This window comes from Chrysemys picta, chromosome 3, assembly GCF_011386835.1.
Source record: "Chrysemys picta bellii isolate R12L10 chromosome 3, ASM1138683v2, whole genome shotgun sequence".
Taxonomy (NCBI): domain Eukaryota; kingdom Metazoa; phylum Chordata; order Testudines; family Emydidae; genus Chrysemys; species Chrysemys picta.
Window position 1 is genome coordinate 75,033,720 of NC_088793.1, and position 25,333 is coordinate 75,059,052.

Below are 25,333 nucleotides of genomic sequence, written 5' to 3' on the forward strand. Positions count from 1 at the left end.
GTGCAATTACACCCTAACGTGGGGGGCAGACACACCCGGCGGGACTGGCCCAGGAAGCCGGTGAGCCATTAGCCTATCCTTCCTCTCCGCCGCATATAGCTCTGGCCAGGCCAAGGCAGCTGAAGGGGGTGGGGGGAAGGATGCGCATGGGAGAGGGCAGGGGCCGATGCTGCTCAGTGGGTGGGCACAGGAGCTCGCCTGGTGCCCGCCAGCCATGCCCCTGCAAGCGAGCGAGCCCGCCAGCCCTCCCGATGCCCTTGCCGAGCTCCTCCTCCTGCAGGTGCGTGCAGTGCTGCCCGGTCTGTGCTGCCGCCGCTGCGCACTTGAGGGAAGGGGCCCGGGCCGCCGCTGCCGCCGCCTGCGGGGAGGAGGCAGAGGAGAAGCTCCTCCTGCCCAGCCGCTGCCAGCCCCTCAGTCCCGCTGTGCTGGCGCGGTGCGGGCAGCCCGGCCGGTGCGGTTCCTTCGCTTCGCCTGGCTCCCAAAGGCACCGAGACAGCGGAGAGACTCCCGGCCGCCCGGCGCGTGAGAGACAGCACCCGGCCGAGGCTGGTGCAGAGCCGCAGCCGCTTTGTGTCGCCCGGGGAGGTGAGCGAGCCCTTTGTGCGCCAGGAGGCGCCTGCTGCTGTTACCTAATCAGGGGTCACTGCCCCCGGGGCTGTGCAGTGGGGCTGGGGGCAGGGCTGGAGGACCGCAACCTGCAATGGAAGGGAGTCCTGCCTGCAAGGGTTGCACTGTCCCCGCGCGAATCAATCATCCTCCTCTTAGTTCCCCCAACCTGTCAGTGGAGTCCTGCACTCCCCCCCCCCCCAGCCAGGGAGGGGTCTGTGGGGAAGCTTGGTTGCCAAGGAGACGCTTAAACAGTGACTGATGCTTGGGGTTTCTGTGCCCGGCGATGGTGTTGGCTGCATTGTAAGGTTAGAACAACCAGAGTCTCGTTTTAGGGTGGTATATATATGTGTGTGTGATCGAAAAATAAGTCATCCTAGAGGCGAGGTGGAAGGGATTGCTTTTATACCGCAGTACTTCAGCTGGGATCTGCACTGTTGTATGTATCCGTCACTTTAGTTCAAACATCGGGATTGCACGTCACCAGGCGTATAAAATGTGCTCTGAAATAAATCGAACAGGACTTTTCATGCGTTGTTCAGTGGCTTCTCTTTGCACTAATGACTATTGATAGATGAGTCAATATTTCTATTTTAATCTCCCTATCCCCTTTTACTAGCCTTGAAGGTTTATAACTTGTATACAAAAAGTTGCTCTGGTCTCAATTGTGACACATTAGGTTTTAGACAACTTTGTTTCTGAAACAAAAAGCCCAGTGTTTCTGCTCTGAAAAGTGCCTGTAAAATGGCATCTTCTTAAATGCCACAGCTGTTCTTGTTTGTATTTAGACTGGTATCTACTTAATTTAGGGACAAAAATAAGCTTTAGCCCACCAACTAAAAAAAGGGATCTGAATTTTTTCCTAGCTGATGAATGTTAGAGGAATGATTAAAATCTCCAATACAATGGACTTCAATGAAACTACTCATGTGCTTAAATAAATGGGAAGATATTTGCAGGATTGGTGCCTTACTTCCAGTTGCAGGACCAAATTTGGCCCTTGGTTACATTGAAAACAACCCTACTGGTTAAACCTGTGCAGCCCTACTGAAAACCACGGGCTTGTTCAGGTGCAGCAATTTAAAGAATCTAATGATTATGGGATTGCACAGGAGTAACTGAAGGCAGAGTTTAGCCTATGGAGTCTTTATTAGTCTTGATGGATGAGCCAGGAAAAACACAGCTTGGCTTTCAAGTTCCTAGCTGAATTTGTAGGGCTGGCAATTAAAACAACCAACCAAACTTCAACCCCCATATACACAGAACAGATTTTGTATGAAATAATTGAGAAACAATAAGCCAGGAATCCCATGTTGCCACTTTTGAAAAATCGCCATTCAGACCGAAGCCAGACTTTAAAAATGGATCTGGATGGCTATGTTTAAAGAATGTTCTTACACACCCTGATGAAAAATATCAATATTGTTGAGCTCAGGTATATTTGGTTTAAAGGTGTAAATTTCCAAAAGATTAGAATATGGTTTGCTTTAGTATTGGGGGGGGGGGGGTATTAGTATGTCTGGTAATAACTTGCAGATTATTCAATTTAGAAAGTAAATTCATGTTCCCATTAATGTGAATAGCAAAACTTCCCTTGAAATAAAAGGGATCAGGATTGGACTCTTAAGACTTAGCTGTACCACGTGGGTGAATCACTTGTATTTGCAGAGTCTTGGGGTCAGCCCACATGGGGAAGCATACAGGATCAGGGCCTGCAGGGATTGTTCAAAAGTTGTTTTTCAGATACATTTTGTAAGTGTTTTTATTATTTGGATGACACTCTAAAGAAAGGAATCTAGTGATGACATGCCGGGTAAATAATATGGTCACAACATAATTTAAAATACAGTATGTTGTTGTTTCGTAGACCTTTTTGTTTTACCAAGTTTATAAATAATGAAAGAAATTCTTATTTAGCATTGAAAAAATTCCAGAGAAATTTCTTCAGTCTATTGTCTATTTTTCAGCTGCTAAACAATTTGACAATGTTTGAAAAGCCCTTTGCAGATGTTATATATTAAGTACTGTATTGTTACTGTGACATCAAAAACCCTCATTTTAGTGTGGCAGTAGTAAATATTATAGTTATGTCTGAGGAGATACTTTTCAGTATAAACCTTTATTCTCAGATATTTATAATGCTAATAAAAATATAATTTGGTCTGAGATTTATCCTGCGTACTATCAGCAAAAAGCTAGCTTGTTTGGTTTTTCCTTTATGCGATGTTTGGTAAAATACCAGTTGGGCAGTTTTTAGGTTGAGAGCCACTGCCCCATATGATACTTTTTCTTCAGGAGTCTGATATGCCTTGCATACCCCCAAGTTTCACCTCTCTTACTTACAAAATCAGACATAAAAATACAGAAGTGTCACAGTACACTATTACTGAAAAATGGCTTACTTTCTCATTTTTACCATATAATCATAAAATAACACAATTGGAATATAAATATTGTACTTACATTTCAGTGTATAGTATATAGAGCAGTATAAACATGTAATTGTCTGTATGAAATTTTAGTTTGTACTGCAATAGTGCTTTTTATGTATACTGTTGTAAAACTAGGCAAATATCTAGATGAGTTGATGTACCCCCCAGAAGACCCCCGTGTAACCTACAGGGCTACCTGTACCCCTAGTGGAGAACCACTGATATAGGGGAAACAGTACTTCTAATGTTTTCAAAATCTTTTTGTTTGTTTGGGCTTGGATACCGCAAAAACAGGTGAAGTTAAAAATCTTCAGCTTAGAATGCATGTAGTCCTGAGGGAGGGCAAGTACTTTTAACTTGTTGAAGAAACTTGTTATAGAAATAATTGAATTATGTATTTAAAACTTTATGTAGACTACACTTGATTTCTTATTAGTCAAACACATTAATCCATACCAAATACCAGCTAAGTGCAGTCCTGATTGCCAAAACGTCTTGAGGATGCCCCAGAACTTGAGATAATTGGAGGGTTGGATAATCATTGGAACCAGTAGCAGGCTTTGTATTCACAAACTTGAGATCAGCAACTGGACAATTAGAAGGTTTCAGGGAACTTGAGTAAACTTTGGCTAATCAGGACTTCAGTCAATCTGTGGAAGAGCCCAACAACTTCACTTGAGTGTACCTCAGTCATAGAAAGAATGACTGGCCAAGTTCAGAAATAATGTAAGTGGTAACAATTCCAAAAGTCAGGGTGAGTGCACATTAGGTCTGAATTTGGCTCGTGACTTGAATTTGAATGCAGGAAGAAAATAAAAACACTGAGAACCAGATTATGACTCATTCAGGTAGCTGAGATGTACAGAGAGAGTTAAGAAGAAGATTGGTGGCAGTGAAGAACATGAGGGAATTGTATTCAGATTGGTGTAAGCACATTACACTGTCACTGAAATCTACCCATACATCAGGGGACAAATTCTGTTAAAATTCTTAGGAGTAAAAATATTGGTTCAGTGGATACTTGCATGAGTAAAGTGAACAGGATTTGGCCCCAGATAATTCCCAGTTCAGTTAGAAATAGGATTCTTTTCTTACTGCTTTTATCTTCTCCATTTTTCATTCAGAATGTGTTGCTGCAGCTACTGCTTGAAAATCACATATCAATACTATGTAGCTTGTGACATTGACAAAGAGATGATTGGTGTTTAATGTCAGTTTGAGATGAGCAGCTACAACACAATGAAAAGCTTAATATGAAACCCATGGCACCGTAGCAGTGCTTTTAAATTGACTTTCCTGAGTGGAAGATGACTGACTTAAAGGCCAAGAATGGCAATAAAGTATTGCTACACTAGTACAGAGAATGTTGATTATAGCTGGACTAGACATGAGAACTTGAATGAAGTGAGAAATGAATTTAATTTAAACACTTAGGCTATAATAGTTGACAGTTCTTTTGGCAGCAACTGACCAAGCTTAAATGTCATCCACTATACTTATGCTTTCCTATTAGTAAATGTGTGACCATTGTTCCGTATTTTATTTCTCTTAATACAGGAAATTTCCTATCCTTGACATTTCCAATCTTTTCAGTTCTATATAGGTTTTCATACCACACATGTCAGGTCACTGTGGTATCTGAGCACTTTTAACTCAGTGATAAGTCATGGAAGATGGGTGAGATTCCAGAGGACTGGAAAAGGGCAAACAGAGTGCCCATGTATAAAAAGGGGAATAAGGACAACCTTGGGAAATTACAGACCAATCATCTTAACTTCAGTACCTGGAAAGATAATGGAGGAAATAATTAAGCAATCAATTTGCAGATATCTAGAAGATAATAAGGTGATAAGTAACAGCATGGATTTATGAAGGAAAAATCATGTAAAATGATCCCAATACCTTTCTTTGGCAGAGTAACAAGCCTTGTGGATGGGGGGGGGGAAGCGGTAGATGTAGTATATTTTGACTTTAGTAAGGATTTTGATATTGTCTCTCATGACCTTCTCATAAACAAATTTGGGAAATATAACCTAGGTGGAGCTACTACAGGGTGGGTGTATAACTGGTTGGAAAACCGTTCCCAGATAGTATCATCAGTGGTTCACAGTCAAGGTGGAAGGACATATCAAGTGGGGTCCCACTCGGATCAGTTTTGGGTCCGGTTCTGTTCAGTATCTTCATCAATGATTTAGATAATGGTGTAGAGAATACACTTATAAAGCTTGTGGATGATACCAAGCTGGGAAGGATTGCAAGTGCTTTGGAGGATAGGATTAAAACACAAAATGATCGGGACAAACTGGAGAAATGGTCTGAAGTAAATAGGATGAAATTCAATAAGGACAAATGCAAAGTACTCTACTTAGGAGGGAACAATCAGTTGCACACACAGAAAATGGGAAGTGACTGCCTAGGAAGGAGTACTGCAGAAAGAGCTCAGGGGGTCATAGTGGATCACACAACAAACTATGAGTCAATAGTGTAACACTGTTGCAAAAAAAGCAAACATCATTCTGGGATGTATTAGCGGGAGTGTTGTAGGCAAAACGTGAGACTGCCCTATATTGAAGTACTTCTTCCGTTCTACTCTGCACTGATTAGGCCTAAACTGGAGTATTGTGTCCAATTCTGGGCCCCACTTTCAGGAAGGATGTAGACAAACTGGAGAAAGTCCAGAGAAGAGCAACAAAAATAATTGACCTGTTGCTTACAAACAGGGAAGAATGGGGGGGAAGTAGAAGTGGGTGGCAACCTAGGCAGCAGTGACCGTGAGATGGTTGAGTTCAGGATCCTGACAAAAGAAAGAAAGGAGAGTAGCAAAATACAGACCCTAGACCTCAGAAAAGCAGACTTTGACTCCCTTACGGAACTGATGGGCAGGATCCCTTGGGAAGCTAATATGAGGGGGCAAGGAGTTCAGGAGAGCTGGCTGTATTTTAAAGAAGCCTTATTGAGGGCGCAGGAACAAACCATCCCAAAGTGCAGAAAGAATAGCAAATATGGCAGGTGACCAGCTTGGCTTAACAGTGAAACCTTCGGTAAGCTTAAACTCAAAAAGGAAGCTTACAAGAAGTGGAAATTTGGATAGATGACTAAGGAGGAGTATAAAAATATTGCTTGCACGTGCAGGGGTGTAATCAGGAAGGCCAAAGCACAATTGGAGTTGCAACTAGCAAGGGATGTGAAGGGTAACAAGAAAGGTTTCTTGTTGCTAACATAGCTGTAGAAGGTGGTCAGGGAAAGTGTGGGACCCTTACTGAATGAGGGAGGCAAGATAATGACAGATGATGTGGAAAAAGCTGAAGTACTCAATGCTTTTTTTGCCTCGGTCTTTACAGACAAGGTCAGCTCCCAGACTGCTGCACTGGGCAACACAGTATGGGGAGGAGGTGAGCAGCCCTCAGTAGTGAAAGAACAGGTTAAGGACTATTTAGAAAAGCTGGACGTGCACAAGTACATGGGTCCAGATCTAATGCATCCAAGGGTACTGAGGGAGTTGGCTGATGTGATTGCAGAGCCATTGGCCATTATTTTTGAAAATTTGTGGTGATTCAGAGAGGTCCTGGATGATTGGAAAAAGGCAAATATAGTGCCTATATTTAAAAAAGGGAAGAAAGAGAACTACAGACCACTCAGCCTCACTTCAGTCCCCGTCAAAATAATGGAGCAGGTATTAAAGGAATCCATTTTGAAGCACTTGGAGGAGAGGAAGGTGATCAGGAACAGTCAACATGGATTCACCAAGGGCAAATCATGCCTGACCAACCTGATTGCCTTCTACTATGGCTCTGTGGATATTGGGAAAGTGTAGATGTGATCTATCTTGACTTTAGCAAAACTTTTGATATGGTCTCCCACAGTATTCTTGCCAGCAAGTTATAAAAGTATGGATTGGATGAATGGACTATAAGGTGGATAGAAAGCTGGCTGGTTTGTTGGGCTCAAAGGGTGATCAACGGCTCAATGTCTAGTTGGTAGCCGGTATCAAGCGAAGTGCCCCAGGGGTCTGTTTTGTTCAACATCTTTATTAATGATCTGGATGATGGGATGAATTGCACCCTCAGCAAGTTCGTAGATGACACTAAGCTGGGGGAAGAGGTAGATATGCTGGAGGGTAAGGATAGGTTCCAGACAAATTGGACGATTGGGCCAAAAGAAATCTGCTGAGGTTCAACAAGGACAAGTGCAGAGTCCTGCACTTAGGAAGAAAGAATCCCATGCACCGCTACAGGCGGGGCACCGACTGGCTAAGCAGCAGTTCTGCATAAAAGGACCTAGGGGTTACAGTGGATGAGAAGCTGGATAGGAGTCAGCAGTGTGCCCTCGTTACCAAGAAGGCCAATGGCATATTGGGCTGAATTAGTAGGAGCATTGCCAGCAGATCGAGGGAAGTGATTATTCCCCTCTATTTGACACTGGTGAAACCATACCTGGAGTATTGCATCTAGATATGGTCCCCCCCACTACAGAAGGGATGTGAACAAATTGGAGAGAGTCCAGCGGAGGGCAATGAAAATTATTAGGGGGCTCTGGCACGTGATTTACGAGGAGAGGCTGAGGGAACTGGGGTTATTTAGTCTGCAGAAGAGAAGAGTGAGGGGGATTTGATAGCAGCCTTCAACTACCTGAAGGGGGGGTTCCAAAGAGGATGGAGCTAGGCTGTTCTCAGTGGTGGCAGATGACAGAACAAGAAGCAATGGTCTCAAGTTGCAGTGGGGGAGGTCTGGGTTGGATATTAGGAAACACTATTTCACTACGAGGGTGGTGAAGCACTGGAATGGGTTACCTAGGGAGGTGGTGGAATCTCCATCTTTAGAGATTTAGTTGGTGATGGTCCTGCTTTGAGCAGGGGATTGGACTAGATGACCTCCTGAGGTCTCTTCCAACCCTAATATTCTATGATTCTATGAAAGGTCTAGAAAACATGACGTATGAGGGAAGATTTAAAAAATTTGGGTTTGTTTAGTCTGATGGGGAAAAAAGACTGAGCAGGGACATATGAGTTTTGAAATACATAAAAGGTTGTTACTAGGAGGAGGGAGAAAAATTGTTCTCTTTAACCTCTGAAGATGGGACAAGAAGGCTTAAATTGCAGCAAGGGCCGTTTAGGTTGGATATTAGGATAAACTTCCTAACTGTCAGGGTGGTTAAGCACTGGAATAAATTTCCTAGGGAGGTTATGGAATCTCAGTCACTGGAGATTTTTAAGAGCAGGTTAGACAAATACCTGTCAGGGATACTCTATATCAGGCCTGCACAACTCGTAAAGCGGCGAGGGCCATATTACTCCAAAGAAAACAGCTGAGGGCCGAACCCCCCCCGGCCATGCCAACCCCTCCCCCCCCGCGCTGCCGAACCCTCCCCAGCGCTGCCCAGCCCCCCGAAACATGACCCCCCCCCAGCGCCACCCTCCTCATGGAAATGACCCCCCTGAAACACCCCCGCCCCCCAGCACCACCCGCCCCGCAGAAACAAACCCTCCTTCCCCAGCACCACCCCACCAAAACAGCAATATTGAATCTTTGTAATATGTTATAGCGGGCTCCTAAGGAAGTATAATTAAGGCAAAAGAAAAATGTCTTTTTGTTAGAAGGGGATGGGAGCCAGACCAGATCAGTAGACCAGGTCACCGCTCGCCGCCTCCTCAGCCCCCCCCCCCCCCCGCCAGCTCACCTGCACCCCCGCCACTGCCTGCCCGCTCGCTGCCTCAGCCCCCCCTCCCCTGCCACCGGCTCACCTGCTCCCCCCGCCACTACCCGCCTGCTCGCTTCCTCAGCCCCCCACCCCCTCCCTGGCTCACCTACTCACCCCCTGCCACTGCCCACCCGCTCGCCTCCTCAGCCCCCCCCCTCACCTGCCGCTTGCCTACTCACCCCCCACGGGCCGCACAGTGAACCCACCTACTCACCCCCCATGGGCTGCACAGTGAGCCCACATGGGCCGCATGTTGTGCAGGCCTGCTCTATATAATACGTAGTCCTGCCTTGAATTCAGGGGACTGGACTAGAAGACTTCTTGAGGTCCCTTCTATGATTCTAGGAATCTATGATAATTTCCATGGAGTCTCTCATTACCCCAGAACTGATTTAATGATCTATCACTTGTAATTATTATTATTTTTTTATTCGCCTATATTTTCCTCTCCCAAATTCAGTGGGCATGATCACCCACTCCCTTGAAAACACTCACAGTAAAGGAAGCTTTGGGTTGGAAAACTCCAGGAGTTTTCCTTCCAAATTCTTCCATCAGGAGGAAAGGTTTCCTTCCCACAAAAGTAACATATCTGGCTCCCAAGCCCCATGGATCCCCTGAGATCCACATGAAGTAGGATCGTGTGAAGACATAGGGCTATTCACGAAGTAACTTCTGAGACAATATAGACCCGAGTTTTATAAAATCTGCTAAAGGATTTGTAAGTATATGCATTTTTGAAAAATGATTGGTTCAAGGGACAACAATTTCTTAATCAGATGTAAGCAGAGTCAGGATGAGCTCTACCCTGACATCTGGTGGTGAATTATGGCGAGTGTGGAAGAGAACTCCAGGGGCTGATCTTGTTTGCATAGGCACACCCACTCGCCTAGCCTGGGACAACAACAACTCAAAGTGGTTACTGTGGCTGGTGTGGGATCCTCAGTTTCCCTGTTATTGGGGCAGGAAGAATAAAGTTTTGTTACCCTGATTCTGTGAATCAAGGCCAGTGGAACTGTTGTATGACAGAAGGACTGAGTGAGTCATTCACCATTAGCTAAGTAGCATTTGCTTGTCAAGGGGCATGGGTTAAAAACCCAGTGAATTGAGAGAGGTTGGGGGCAGGTATTGGTACCTGGTGGTGTGGGTCCCTTTTGTGGGCCTGAAACACCAGTTGCACTTTCTCCTCTCTCCACTGTTGAATGTAAGAGCTAACTTTGATTCCCTTAGGAGTCTAGTTACAGACTGCTGAGCTGAGTTCATTTTGGGCCAATAGTGCACCAGCACTGGGGCTCCCCTACTACTAGCTGAGATCACTAAGAGCTGAAATCACAAAAGAGCTAAAGCTGTTTAAGAGCTGAGATCACTGAGGCTGTGTTAACTAGTGGGGGAGCCTGAAGCTATATGCTAAGCTAACTTAGCTTAGCTGGGGCGAGTGGAGCGGAGCGGCTCACAGGTCGGTGAGCGGAGCAGCTGGAGGAGCAGCTAGCAGAGCAGAGCAGAGCCTTGTGGGAGCGGCCCAAGGGACGGCTGGAGCGGAGCGGCGCGGCTCACAGGTTGGTGAGCGGAGCGGAGCGGCTCACAGGTCGGTGAGCGGAGTGGAGCGGAGCAGCTGCCAGAGCAGTTCGTGGGACGGCAGGAGTGGGACTGCGGGTGGAGTGGAGCAGTTCATGGTGAAGGCTGCGGTGGAACCCCACGGAGAAGCAGCCGGTTGGCCTCGGATCACGTAAGGTGCCCCTTAACACCCTGCTCACCCCCCCCCCCCTTGAACTCTGGGGCTGCACGGATCAGGGACAGAGACTTTGGGGGGTTGTCGGACTTTTGGGACTTTTGTGATTCTTGGGTTGCTGGACCCAAGAGACTTTGGGATTGGTGGACTTTTGGGACTTTGGTGATTCTTGGGTCGCTGGTTTCAAGAACCAACAGGAGAGGACACGGCCCAATTTGCTGGGGTGGGTCTTCGCTCATGGTTTGGTCTATGAACTCTAGTTGTGGTGTTTTTCCAATTTAATGCTATGTCGTTTACCTCATGTTATTAAACATTTTCTGCTACACCGAGGCTCTGTGCTTGCGAGAGGGGAAATATTGCCTCTTCGAGGCGCCTAGGGGTGTGTGTAAGATTTTCCCAGGTCACTGGGTGGGGGCTCGAGCTGGTTCTGTGTCACGCTGTTGGGAAGGGACCCCTATGTACTGAACCCGGCCCTTGTTGCTATCAACTTGGCCTGGCAGAAGGGTTACACACATATAATGGATTTTGAAATGTTTGTGAACAGGCTGATGTCCTTATTATGTCTAAAACGTTTTCCATCAGTGTTAACTTCAGGTGAAATGAAGGTAAAAGGGCTATTGCTTTATCAGCTGAACCAGCATTGTACCTGGTTTACCCAGATATGTGGAAGTAAAACCTGCATCTAGCAAATACTATAATGGTATACAGTGTGTACCTTTTGAAGGTTTATATTCAGGATTCATTCTCTTGATGTGCCTTTTTTTTGAATAATTGTTTCCACAATCCATTAAGTTTCTAACCAGCAGTGTGGTTTTTGATCACATTTCTTCCAGCCAATTCCTAATCCCAAATAGCATCCAAAAGCTATGTTGTTTTTTTTTTTAAACCAAACTAAAGCATTTTAGTTCCTCTGTTGAAAAGCTTTTTTTTCTCTCAGAATGAACTGTATGTGTCTGTGATGTTTCACAAAGAGATACTTTAAAGATACTTTAAATCTGAATGACCTTTTTTTAGACTGAGAACAAAAGTGAAGCTTTTATGAGACTGCAATGACTGTTATAGCAAACACTGGGGATTGAACAGGGGATGTCCAGAACTGGAAGCTTGAACCTTTCCAGTATGAATTTAAAAAAAATCCAAAAAGGCTCTATAGCAGGGGTGGGCAAACTATGGCCCGGGGGCACATCCGGCCCTCCAGACGGTTTAAACCAGTTTAAAACTCGAGCTCCTGCTGGGGAGTGGGGTCTGGGGCTTGCTCTGCTCCCACGCTCCAGCCAGGGAGTGGGGTCAGAGGCTGCTCTGCACGCGTATGCTGAGGCTCCCGGAAGCAGCGGCATGTCCCCCCTCTGGCTCCTATGCTTAGGGCAGCCAGGGGGCTGCGTGTGCTGCCCCCACCCCAAACGCCACCTCCACAGCTCCCATTGGCTGGGAACTACGGCTAATGAGAGCTGCAGGGGCGGTGCCTGTGGACAGGGCAGTGCACCGAGCCGCCTGGCCACACCTCAACATAGGAGCCGGAGTGGGGACATGCCGCTGCTTCCAGGAGCTGCTTCAGGTAAGGGCCGCCTGGAGCCTGCACCCCTGACCCTCTCCTGCACCCCAACCCCCTGCTCCAGCCCAGAGCCCCCTCTTGCACTCTGAACTTCTAATTTCTAGCCCTGCCCCAGAGCCTGCACCCCAGCCAGAGCCCTCACCACCCTGTGCCCCAACCCCTGCCCCAGCCCTGATTTCCCCCTCCCACCCTCTGAACCCCTTGGTCCCAGCCTGGAGCACCTTCCTACACCCCAAATCCCTCACCCCAAAGCCCACACCTCCAGCCAGAGCCTTCCACCCCACCCCCTGCTGCAGCCCAGAGCCCCCTCCTGCACCCTGAACTCCTCATTTCTGGCTCCACCCCAGAGCCCACCCCCCACCCCCAATTTCATGAGAATTCCTGGCCCACCGTACAATTTTCATACCAAGATGTGGCCCTCGGGCCAAAAAGTTTGCCCACCCCTGCTCTCTAGCCAGGGACTACAATAGACTTTCATCTTCTGTGGGTTCAAGAGCATGCAGTGTTGTCTCTTATAAGGTCTTGGCTACACTTGCAGCTGTACAGCGCTGTGAGGTAAACCTGTCTTCGTACAGCTGAGTAGGGAAAAGTGCTGCAGTCTGTCCACACTGACAGCTGACAGCGCAGTGGTGTGGCGTGGCTACACTTGCAACATTTGCAGCTGTGTTGGGAGCGGTGCATTATGGGCAGCTATCCCAGCATTCATGTGGCTGCAACGTGCTTTTCAAACCGGGGTGGGTGGAGTGTGACAGGGAGTGTGGGGGGAGAGAGAGTGCTTTTTGGAGCATGTCAGCTCTCTATTTTGCAAGTTCTGAACTCCCGGCCCCCTCCTCATTCATTCACTCACTCAAAGCAAACAGCAAAATGTTTGCTTTTTCTCTGTTGTACGAGCTTTGAAACCGGCACTTCCGCATTCCTGCAGCCGGTCACAACAATGGAGAGGATTGGCACTTGACAAGGTGATTAGTACAGCGCTGCAAGCGTTTACACTCACACCTGTGAGTCGTAGCCACTCTGCTGTATCTCTTATTCTTCTCAGGGAGGTGGAGTACCTGCAGCGGTGTACCCAGGGAGATACAGCGCTGTAAGTGCCCTGCCAGTGTGGACGGGAAGTGAGTTACAGCGCTGGGGGAGGCTTTACAGCGCTGTAACTCGTAAGTGTAGCCAAGGCCTTATAGTGTGTGCTGAGTTTTGAGAATAAAATGGCCGCTGAATTCTGCTCACCAGGAAAGTGCTTAGAAATTTAAAGGTGCTGTACACAGAAAACAAAAGGTATGTCATACACCACATTCTCCAACAGGGTTACTATTAGAAATGGGAAAGTTTAAGAGTTGCTGAACTTTAAATAACAATGGGCAGGATGCTCTCTGCTCACTTATGCAGGACGAGGGGAACCATGAATGGATGTGGAAATGGGGTAAGGAATACAGCTGTACACCCTGCCCACTATGCCCCCAGAAACCCCTCTGCAGTCAGGGTGTGCACCTGCAAGGTGCTGAATGTTCTTGCACCAATTGAACAAGGCAATTTAGCATGTGCTTAATTTTAAGCACACACGTGGACTTCAGTAAGACTGTGCTCATGCTGAACTGTTATCAGCATCAGAGTAGCTGCCACCTTACAAGGTCAAGCCTCCTTACTGAACAACTGGGGATCCATGAGTCAGGAGGCAACTTGTCAAAGCCTGTGTGGCATGCTCCTCGCATAACCTTTTGGATTTCCAATAGGTCTTTAACTCTGGAGCAGAGTGACTCTAAGCAGTGGCAGAAGTGGGAAAGGTGCTAAATAGGTCCTACAAATTATAGGGCTTTGGCTCTTCAACATTAGGGGCCAGACTCTTCTCACAGTTGTGCATTTCTGTTAGTTTTACATTAGTTTCTACACCTTTGGCAATCATCATCTTTTAGCTCCTTTCCTTTGGTTGGTTTAGTTTTATTGTTAACTAATATTATTTAAATAATTATAGGAAAAACTAAAAGGAATTAATTTTGTATTTTGCTTTGAAAGTGGTGAGTTGTCCATTTTAGTTTCTGGCCTATTTATTCTCCCATAATATAGACCAGAGTAGATTTCTGCTAAAAAGAAATGTTATTAATATATTAGCATGTGATGGGGCTTAAAAGCCCCCCACCACAAGCAAGTTTTTAAAAAGGAAAACTTTCTGTAACAATGGAAACAGGAGCATGTCTCTAAAGAAGGAAATGGGACAGAAGTGTATTCCAAATAAAGATGTGAAGGAGTGCTGCTCAAAATTAAAGGGGCAGAAGTGACTCTGAGAGGTTTTAAATGCAGAGTGCTATATGAATTCTCAGTTTAGATTATTCTTCATAAATATAATTTTGCAATACCCCAACCAAAGGAAACAATATTCCCTTCCCAAAATTAACATGCCATAGGGTGATGCAGAAAAAGTAACTAAACATTATTATTTGTAGTGTGGGGAGCCTCCATCAGGGATATGAGCTCCATTTAGATAATCTGCCTACATGTTGCTGCATTCAGCTAATGATACCAGTCTACGTAGGTGAGTGGTAAAATGCTGCCAACATAATTGCTCTCTCCCACATACAAGATATACTCCTTGTTTACTGGCTCATGTACCCTTATCTTGCTGTTCTGGTCAGGTGGATGGGGGCTGACTGGAGGAGGCAGGTCAGCCTCTCTGGATATGTGTACACTGCAATTAGACACCCACAGCTGGCTCATACCAGCTGACTCAGACTTGCAGGGCTCGGGCTAAGGGGCTGTTTAATTGCGGTGTAGCTGCTTGGGCTCTGGCTGCAGCTTAAGCTCTTGGACCCTTGCCCCTAGAGCCCAGGCTTCAGCCCAAGCCTGAATGTCTGCACCACAAATAAACAGCACCTTAGCCCGAGCCTCGCAAACCTGAGTCAGCTGGCATGGGCCAGCTGCGAGTTAATTGCTGTGTCGAAGTATCCTCTGAGTGAACATCCAAGATGTAGGCTCAGACTCTGCTCATCTCTGGCAGCAGATCCACAAGATGGGAGGAAAAAAGGGCTTGAGAGCATGTGATTCTTGAATCAGTGGGGAAAAATATGTTAAATTGGTGGTTTTTGTTTACAAATGCTGTGTCATTGAATCAGAATAAACAAATGCTGTTACCACAATTCACAAAAAAGGTAAAAGATTTCCTAAATGGTGCTAGAGTTCTTGAGCAGCTTTTGTGTAGGAGAGACAACAAATGACAACAAATGTGGTTATGTAATGGACTCAAAATAAATAAAAGCTCAGCTGTTATTGGTAGTTTACAAAAGCAAAAAGGGTTTGTGGCTAAAAAGGAACAAACTATTTTTTAAGTAGCTGAAAGCTGTTAGTTTGCCAGACATGGAAGACCAAGGACAAGGTTGGCCCATTACTTGATGAGGCAGGAAAGACAATAATAGAGAACTCAGCAATGGCCAAAGTGTTAAATGTCTTCTCTTCCCCCCCCACCCCCCCAATTTTTACCAAAAAGGTTAGCAATGAGTGGACAACTAACATAGTGAACATCACTGTAAAAGGGATAGGATCTGAGGTTAAAATAGGGAAAGAACAAGTTAAGATTTACTTCCACAAGTTAGATGTCTTCAAGTCGTTAGGGCCTCACGAAATGCATCCTAGTAGTCCCCGGACCACAGATTGTAAACCACTGTTCTATGGTAACGACAACCTTTTTCGGACCCCTTAGACATCGTCCACAGACCCCCCAGTTGTAAACCACTGTCCTAGAATACTTAAGTACCTGGCTGACAAGAGGTCTGAGCCATTAGCGATTATCTTTGAGAAATCATGGAGGGCGGGAGAGATTCCGGACTACTGGAAAAAGCCCATCTATAGAAAGCTAATAAGGACAAATAGGAAATTGTAGACCAGTCATTTTAACTTCGGTACCCAGAAAGATAATGGAGCAAATAATCAAATAGTCAAGTTGTAAATTCATAGAAGATAAGATGCTGATAAGTAATAGTTAGCATGGATTTAGTCAACAAGAACAAATCTTCAAATCAACTTAATAGCCTTCTTTGACAGGGTACCAGGCCTTGTGGAGGGGGGGGGAAGTGGTAGATGTGATGCATCTCAACTTTAAGTAAGGCTTTTGATACTGTCTCCAATTAACTTCTCATACAAACTAGGGAAATGTAGCCTAGCTGTAAGGAGAGTACACAGCTGGCTGGAAAGCCTTACTCAGAGTAGTTATAAATGACAGGACCATAAACAGGGTGGGGTGAGCGGGGCAGCCATCCAGGGTGTAAAGCTGGGGGCCGCGGAAAAATGGGATGGAAAAATTATGAAAAAACAGTAGGGGGTAGAGTCCTGCAGCAGGCATGGTATTGCCACACTTACTTGTGTGCTGCTTTTGTGGGGGGAGGGATAGCTCAGTGGTTTGAGCATTGGCCTGCTAAACCCAGGGTTGTGAGTTCAATCCTTGAGGGGGCCACTTGGGGATCTGGGGCAAAATCAGTACTTGGTCCTGCTAGTGAAGGCAGCGGGCTGGACTCAATGACCTTTCAAGGTCCCTTCCAGTTCTAGGAGATGGTATATCTCCATTAATTTCTTTCTTTCTTATTTCTGCTGCTGGCAGTGGCGGTGCTGCCTTCAGAACTGGGCACCCGGCCTGCAGCTGCTGCTCTCCGGCTGCCCAGCTCTGAAAGACCCGCTTCCAAAATAGTGGGAGTGCATAAGAATTGAATAAACAATGCGGGAGCTGGCGGGAGTGGGTATTATGGGATGGGATGGGAGCGGGATTAAAAGAATAGTCCTGTGCAGGGCTCTAGTAAGGGGTGCAAATATGCTTGCTCGCTCCTCGTGCTAAAATGTTTAGCTACAGCACTGATAAATGGTTCAGAGTCCAGCTGGAAAGGCATATGGAGTGGGGTCCCGCAGGAATCTGTCCTGGATCTGGGTCTGTTTAATATCTTTGTAATCGATTTGGATAATGGCATAGAGAGTACACTTATAAAGTTTGCAGATACCACCACGCTTGGAGTGGTTGTAAGCACTTTGGAGGACAGGATTAAAATTCAAAATGTTCTTGACAAACTGGAGAAATGGTCTGAAATAAATAGAATGAAATTAATATGGATAAATGTGAAATACAGTCTTAGGAAGGAATAATCAATTACATAAATACAAAATGGGAAATGACTGCCTAAGAAGGAGTACTGCAGAAAAGGATCTGCAGATTATAGTCGATCAACTAAATATGAGTCAATGTAATACTGTTGCAAAAGAAGCAAACATCATTCTGGGATGTATTAGCAGGAGTGTTGTAAGCAAGACATGAGAAGTAATTCTTCCGCTCTACTCCGGGCTGATAAGGCTTCAACAGGAGTATTGTGTTGAGTTTTGCGCACCACGCTTCAGGAGAGAGATGGACAAACTGGAGAAAGTCCAGAGGAGAGCAACGAAAATGATTAAAGGTCTAGAAAACATGACCTACAAGGAAAGATAAAAAAATTGGGTTTGTTTAGTGTGGGGAAGAATAGACTGAGGGGGGGACATAACAGTCTTCAAGTACTTAAAAGGTTGTTACAAAGAGGAGGGGGATAAATTCTTCTCCTTAACCACTAAGGACAGGACAAGAACTAATAGGATTACGTTGCAGCAAGGGAGATTTAGGTTAGACATTAGGAAAAAACTTTCTAACTGTAAGGGTATTTAAGCACTGGAACAAATTACTTAGTGAGGTTGTAGAATCTAGTCGTTGGAGGTTTTAAAGAACAGATTAGACAAACACCTGTCAGGGATGGGTAGAGATAATATTTAGTCCTGCTTCAGTGCAGGGAACTGGACTAGATGATTTATCGATATCCCTTCCAGTCCTAAATTTCTATGATTCTGTGAAGCAAAGTTCAGTAATTTTTTCACTTGCTCCCAGCCTCCAGAGGATACAAGGAAACTAAATGCAGTGATCCCAGCCAATTCCAGCCTCAAAGGAAGGTGAAAATCTGCTCAAATTACTCAAATTAATGCTGCCAGAAATCTGCTGAATTTCCTACAAGGTATTGTCAAATAAAATTCCTTCCTTATGTTGAGGTGCTGCTGAACAAGTTAAAAATAAGCAAGTGATACTGCAGTAATGCAAAAGTGAAGAGGTCTTCCACCCCGCCCCGCCCCCCCACTAACAAAATATTAAACACAAAGATGAGTTTCCTTATTTTAGTATTTAATTAAACTGGAAAAAATCTTTCCATATTAAAAACTAACTCTCTATTTTGCAAATTTCCTGTACTGTTGCTTACTCGCAATTTTCAGTCGAATATTACTTAATGAATGAATTAGGGAATGAACTACATTCCCAGTGATGTAGCTGAAGAATGTACCTATTTGCTTGAGGGTATTTTAAATAGTACTTATAAAGAAACTTGGCCGAAACCTGAAATCTTTACTCCATTTTTAATTAAATCAATGGGAGTTTTGATTGATTAAAACCTATGGCCCAGTTCATGTCTCTGAGATCAGTCATCTATGTGGAACTGTTTCTGTGCTTTTCGAGTCCCCACAGAGGGCTCTCTGGTACTGAGATCTGCGTAGGGGCTAGGATGGACTAAGGTGGAGAATGCTATGCTCAGGCTGGAACTGGGAATGACCATATAGTCTCTTCACCAGCTCCATGGAGATCATGTCTGGAGTTTATTACCTTTCCTGCAGCACCCCTCCATGTAGTGGAAACACCTTTTATGGATGGGTTCTCTCTGAAAGGCACAGATAGCCTTTGTAGCATGGCTCCACTGGAGCTGTGTGCCCAGGAAGACTGGAGGTGGGAGGTGCCATAGACCAAGTTGCCATTGGCTCCTGCAGCTCCCTTGTGATTTGTGGGATAGGAGGCCAAAGTGCAATGTATCTTGCAAGTGGGGGCAAAGCCCTCCACCCTTCTTGAAGAGTCTCTCATTTAGAAGACCATTGAAGAACTCCCCCCACCCTCCCCTGTCATTTTTTTGGAAAGTTGTAATCCTGAGGGTTTGGATTCCTCCAGTGACCTCAGTTAAACACTGGGAAACTGCTCACAATAATATTGCAGAGCCAGGCTTTAAGTGATCCAAGAAGGTCACGCCGTCCTGGGCCAATGGGGGTGGCGGGAAGCCACGGCTAGCGCATCCCTCGCCCGCGCCACTTCCCGCTGCCCCCATTGGCCTGGGACGGCGAACTGCGGCGAGTGGGGACCGCGATCGGCCGAACCTGTCGTGTCAGCAGGTAAATAAACTGGCCCGGCCCGCAAGGGCGCTTACCCTGGCGAGCCGCGTGCCAAACGTTGCCGACCCCTGGTCTAGCACTATTACGGTAGCCTGGACATGGCATTTCATAACAGGACTATTGCTAAGGTTGTAAGAAAGTCGCAGGTTGCAGTTTTGTTGTGGAAGCTGCAATTTTTCACACACAACACAACTTTTTTGTAGTTGCAGATGTGAGTGATGTTCCAACACCATGTACCAGGTTGCAATGTTACTCGCTGAAATTTGGCCTAGATGCCCCATTTAAGCGTTGTTGTCGACCCTGAGCAGTTTCTCCTCCCTTGGCGTTCACACCTCAACTGCTAGCAGAGCACCTCACCCTCCCTGATTGAACTAACCTCGTTATCTCCATACTGATTTATACCTGCCTCTGGAAATTTCCATTACTTGCATCTGAAGAAGTGAGGTTCTTACCCACGAAAGCTTATGCTCCCAATACTTCTGTTAGTCTTAAAGGTGCCACAGGACCCTTTGTTGCTTTTTACAGATTCAGACTAACATGGCTACCCCTCTGATACTTGAAACTGTGGCTGTGAACCAAAAAATCACAACTTTCTTACAGCCTTAATTATTGGTTCATTTCAGGGGCCGGGAACACCTTTTAATAGGCAATGTCAGAATTAGTATTGATGCCAAGGTGAAATGACCAGGATTGGTCAATGGGATAGAGCTCTGATATACCACAATGACAAGAGACTTAAAAATCACATTCGATAAACGGTTGTGTGACTGAATGAATTCGCCTTCTGTGAGGCAGGACAAGACAGAGTGGTGATGCAACAGTATCTGAAGTAGCACGCTGAGTGGCAGTATTGCTAAACCCAAGAATTACAAAATTGGAAGAGAAGTCCAGCATCAACCCAGGAGACTTGCATCCAACCTGAAATGTGTGCAAAACCTATTCTCAACTCAGCTTGCAGATGTGCATTGGATACTTTGTATCACTGATTAACTTAAAACAGTTGCAGTCCTGTCAGCTGAGCAAATAGAATTTCAAGTCTACTGTCTGTTTTGTTATAGTACCCCACTGACAGAATTGCTGTCCTGTGCTTCGTAGTGGTGTGGTGTATGTTGTTCAGGATGAAAAAAAATCTATAGCTCTGTGCTGACTATCACATAGGATTGTGTGCAAGACATCTACTCCTATTCATAGACAAGGTGCTGTAGAGGGCACAATCTGTCTGTAAGAGGTCATCTGATTCAAATGCAGGTTTTCTGCTGTGTGTCACTTACTATGGAGAAAAGTTAAATGTACTTAATTATTTGTTTAGTCCTTGCAGTATGCTCATTCATCTGTTATGTCCTTGGTTGCTTGCCTTTCCAGGACTAGTTACTGGATTAATCTGTGCTGAGTAGGAACTCTAGGGAAATTTAATGTCATCCAGAACCACTACCACCAGATCTTTGCATAGTTGTACATACACTCTGGACACTAATGAATAGCTCTTCCATGTAGCATCCTCCTTGAGGTCTGGTTTAAGTGTGTGGGTTTCAATGTTGCCAATCCCAAGTATTAGCCAGGCCACAGAAATTATGAGAATTAAAAAAAAAAAAAAAGTATTTGAGGGGTTTTGGCTTCTGCTTTCATAGCTTGAAGGTTACTCATTGGTCATGTTTTCAGGCTTTTCCCCACAATCTTGAGGGTTGGAAGCTTACTTTTATTTTTCAAATGAAAGATGAGATTTTGACATAATTTGCCTCTAGGAGCTGGGACATTAAGAAAACCACCAGAGACTTTCAGTAAAATCTTGACAGTTAGCACCACTGGTATTTTAGTCACTGTTTAGAGGCTGAAAAAAATCTGACTTCTGTGGTGGTGGTGTAGTGTAACTGAGGGTAGAGATTGGCCCTGGAGTACTAATGTAATTTTTTTTCATTTCTGTTTTGTGGGAGGAATATATCATGTCACCAACAAATGATTAAAGAACGTTATAATAAGCACAAAATCCAAATAGGCCCATTAGACACGGTAATATTCAGAAGATGTAGCATCATTTTGGATAATGTTAGCAAGCAGTTTTCCTCTCTCTGTTTTTACTTACTTACAGTTGCTTTAACTCTCCTGTTCTCTTATTTTCATCATAAACCTCTGGCAATTTGTAATTAACCTTTCCAGGTTAACTGGTGCAGACGGCACCTGTCAGTTAGCATTGTTCTGAATAAACCAGTCGAGCAATGTTTTGCATAAACCATTCTCTGGATCAAATTGATGTAGAAGATGCTGTCAGTTAGACTCAGATCGCCTGACTCCTACAGTGTTTACACTCACTTACACCAGCATACAGCTTCTCAACATGTAAATTGCACCTCATATTTTGGTAAATTAAAGTAGTGGGCGCCCAGCTTTGATTTTCACCTTTGCACACTGGTGTGCGTGTGTTATAGTTTTGCTCCTCTGTTATGCCAGCCACTATCTAAGCTTATTCAGACTCACCTCTGGAAGGGAAAAGGGAGCAAGCCCTAAGGAGAATGAACAGGTTACTCCAGGTGTCCTGTTACCTGTGAGGCTCTGTGAAGAATTTAACTATACCAGAACATCACTAAATCACTCAGATGAATGGGAGATCTAGTGTGGATTGTTGAATATTGTGAAATAGTGTATAACAAAGGCAATACAAAATCAAGTATAATGCAGTTCAAAGGACCTGATTTAGAGCACAGTGAAGTCAGTGGAAAGACTTAAGTGGGCTTTGAATCAGGCTCAAAATGTTGTCACTTAGTTTTATTGGCTGCACATACAGTTCTATGAATAGAGAAGGTTAACCTAAGGATCCTATAAAGTCACTTATAACTTTCTCATCTAAAAACTGTAGAATAAACCAGAATTAATTTATGCACTAGTTAAAACTGACTTTAGAATATACTTTAATTGGTCTTAAACAAGACTCTTTGAATGATTACAAATAGCATAGTTCATTATGACAGTTTATTTTTAACAAATTAATATTGTTAGCAAAGTTTATAAAGTACCTTAAACATGAAAAGTGCTATGCCAGTGCTAAACAGTATTGTTTATTTGATGTCTGTGAGATCATGACTTTAGTCTGGTCACCAAGTCCTCCCTGGAGAGGCATGTCCTTTTTGAAATCACCATTTCCTTTCCAGGGGAATGTTGCTCACAGTTGTACAAAAGATCATAGCAGCTGGAATCAAATGCCTGACATTCAAATGCCTGTGATTATTAAGATGGCAATCAGCGATCTTGTTGACACCAGGCAATATTTAATTTTTTAAAATAATTGAAAACATCACCTGTGATGTCTTCATAGATATACAGTGCCAATATCCAGTAAAAGGCATTACATTTAGCAGCATAGGGATCTGTTCAAATGAGGTCTGTGAAATCTCTTACAAAATGCATACTTGCATGGAAATAGATTAAATAACGTAATCCTCCTGACTAGGAGCTTGCCCGGTACTGCTATGAAGAGCTAGGAACTTCCAAATGTAGAGCCAGAGCCTGACCCTGCTCACACTGACTTCACTGGCAGGTTGTCACAGCTAGAATGACAGGGCTAATGCCCTGTCCCCTCCTATAGTTAAAACCCATAGGAAAAGGCTTGGGGAAGGAAATCTCCACAAGCTTGTCCTCTGAAGAGTTTCTTCCAGGTGTCCTGCTGAGGAGAATCTCCTAGATCTTCTGGGATCTGCTTTGATCTTGGGCAACAGCGACCTGTTCGGAACCCTCCTGCCTCTTTGTCTGTGGGGCCTCCCACCAGCCCCTTGCTTCCTGGCAATGTGGCTCTAATAGAGCTGTGCTATCAGTTTCTTTCCTAGTTGCATTTGCCCATGAGACTCCCATCTTAATGGGTGGGGGAGGGGGAGGGTGACCAGACAGCAAATGTGAAAAATTGGGATGGGGGTTGGGGGTAATAGGAGCCTATATAAGATAAAGACCCAAAAATTGGGACTGTCCCTATAAAATTGGGACATCTGGTCACCCTAGGGAGGGGGCACGTAAAGGTTAATGCTGTCCCAGGCTATATTTCCTTTATCTATTAAACTTCACCTCATCAGTTGGTGGATGAAATGCATTCCCCTGACCTTCTCCCATCCTACCCTCACCCAGCTGGGCTTGCCCATTGCCTGCCTGGCTCACCTACTCCCCTCATGTAGATCCTAACCCAGTAGACAGTCCTGCCTGGGTGTCCCAGCAATGTAATGGAGGTGTCTGAACCTCTCTTGTTCAAAAAGAGTGGTGTTATTGTACAGGAAGGGCCCTACTCTGCAGATAGATCTAAGGCTCCCTTTTTATTGTGAGAGGAGGCAATGGGGATATACAAACCCCACACTGACTAGGAAAAAGTGAATGAGCTCCAGTGGACTCAGCTCCAGTCCACTATAGATGTCATGTTTGGCGGGTGGGGTTAAAAGGGAAGAGCACAGCTCAGCGCGGGGCTGACTGGGAAGGAGAGCATACCTCCAGTTGTCACCTCAGTAGCTGCAGGTGGTCCCCTGCCTAAAAGGGATGAGTCAAATAAAAATACTTTTTGTTTCTTTGCACCCAACGGCTCAGTATTGCTTTGATCTGAGCCCAGGAACAACTTGGGTCACAGAAGGGGAATGGGAGATGATGAGTGCTGAGATCCGAGATCTCACCCCAGAATCTAACTTCGTTTTCTTCATCAGCTGTAATAATTCTTTAAAAATTATATACAATTAGATCCTCATTCATCTGCACTTCACTACAATGCATACTATATAATTTGCCCAGAAAAATGGTGGCCACTTCTCCGCAAATATGTAATTGCTTAGTGTTATGGTGAGGTTTTCATTAATAAGACTTCATTATTGTTTATAAAATATAGTGTAGTACATTTACTAGCATATTATGAAGTATTTCCATAAATAATTCTAATGACTACAACTGTGGAGAGAAATGAGCCGAGGGCTCAGTTCAGCTCCTATTGAAGTCAGTGAGTAAACTGTCACTGAATTAAATGAGAACAAGGCTTGGTCCAAAGCATATATTATGATGCAGTAATCTGAATTTATTACTGTGTTAGGTTTTTTCTATGTTAATTCACAGCATTCAATAGTCTGCAATAGTTTTCCTGTCAATAGTGTGACATCACGAGGCTTTACTCTACTCTTAGCAACTACTCTTTTCTAGGTGGTCCCCAAGTAAATCTCACAAAACTGTTTGACATATTCCCAACCACTCTATTGTTATTTGGTAACCTAGTTACTTAGAAAGGGCAGCTATAGAGTGTGTGGATTTTAATCCCTTTGGTCTCTGAGCTTTTATCAGGGAACTTCTTCCAAAATTATCAGCTAAAATTTGAGCTGTGTGGAAAAACACCTTCTTAGTCATTGGTCCATTAACAAATTGGTCAATGTTCCATGATTAAAGATTACCTTTTAAAAAATATTTGGTAGCATGCATCTTCCTTAATGCAAACCCCATCCAAATCATAATTACAATGAAATACTTATAACTGGATACTTTCCAGGAAGAAAAATTCCTATTCTTGCACATGGGGTAGCCTTTCCAGCTTCAATGAAAGTAAATTTGTTTCTGAACCCTTCTTAGGTGAGTAGCTTTGGGGTCAACACTGATTACAGCCAGGGCTCTCAAAGGTCTCTAAGTTGGTATAGTACCAATTGAGAGGACTGGAACTAATGGGGTTCCATTTGATGCAGGATTTGAGGAGTCTGAATAATGGGTCTGCCGTACCGTTCTGCTATAGAACTTGGATTTTTCAAAGGCGCTCTGTGAACTCCTGTGGGTAGCAGGAAAGAAGGGCATAGTGCGGCCATTGTGTTCATGGCTACATGAATCCGCTAGTTATTACATAGACTATTGCAGCAGGCATGGCTGTGGAATCCCTCTGCAGTTTTTGGAGTAGGAAGAATTTCCTTCAGCCAATACAAGATTTCCTTGGGTCACAGATATGTAGTTTAGGATGGGAGCTGGGACAGGACTTGAACTCGTTAATTCTAGCAGTTGTGTATAATGAACCTTAATGGCTATATTCCAACTTCAGTTTCATTTGTATAACCTCAATGTTACACAGATGAAATGTTGTTTTTTCTGATGAGATGTCTTAAAAAGTTTAAATAGTAACTATTTATTTGAATTAATAGAAAA

The 25,333-nt window shown here is 44.6% G+C and overlaps 1 protein-coding gene across 16 annotated transcripts in view; it reads left to right on the plus strand.

Moving 5' to 3' along the window:
* The first annotated feature begins 321 nt into the window (after positions 1-321).
* The window catches only part of KLHL32 (kelch like family member 32), a 194,421-nt gene continuing 169,409 nt past the window's right edge, over positions 322-25,333 (plus strand). For 7 of the 16 annotated variants that reach the window (XR_010599545.1, XR_010599546.1, XR_010599549.1 and 4 more), the window contains exon 1: positions 414-585. The gene's annotated coding sequence lies outside the window, so the exon portion shown is untranslated. Of the gene's footprint in view, positions 586-858; positions 915-17,888; positions 18,013-25,333 lie in introns of those variants that run through there. The other 9 variants (XR_010599548.1, XR_010599547.1, XM_008164869.4 and 6 more) reach the window with 4 other exon arrangements.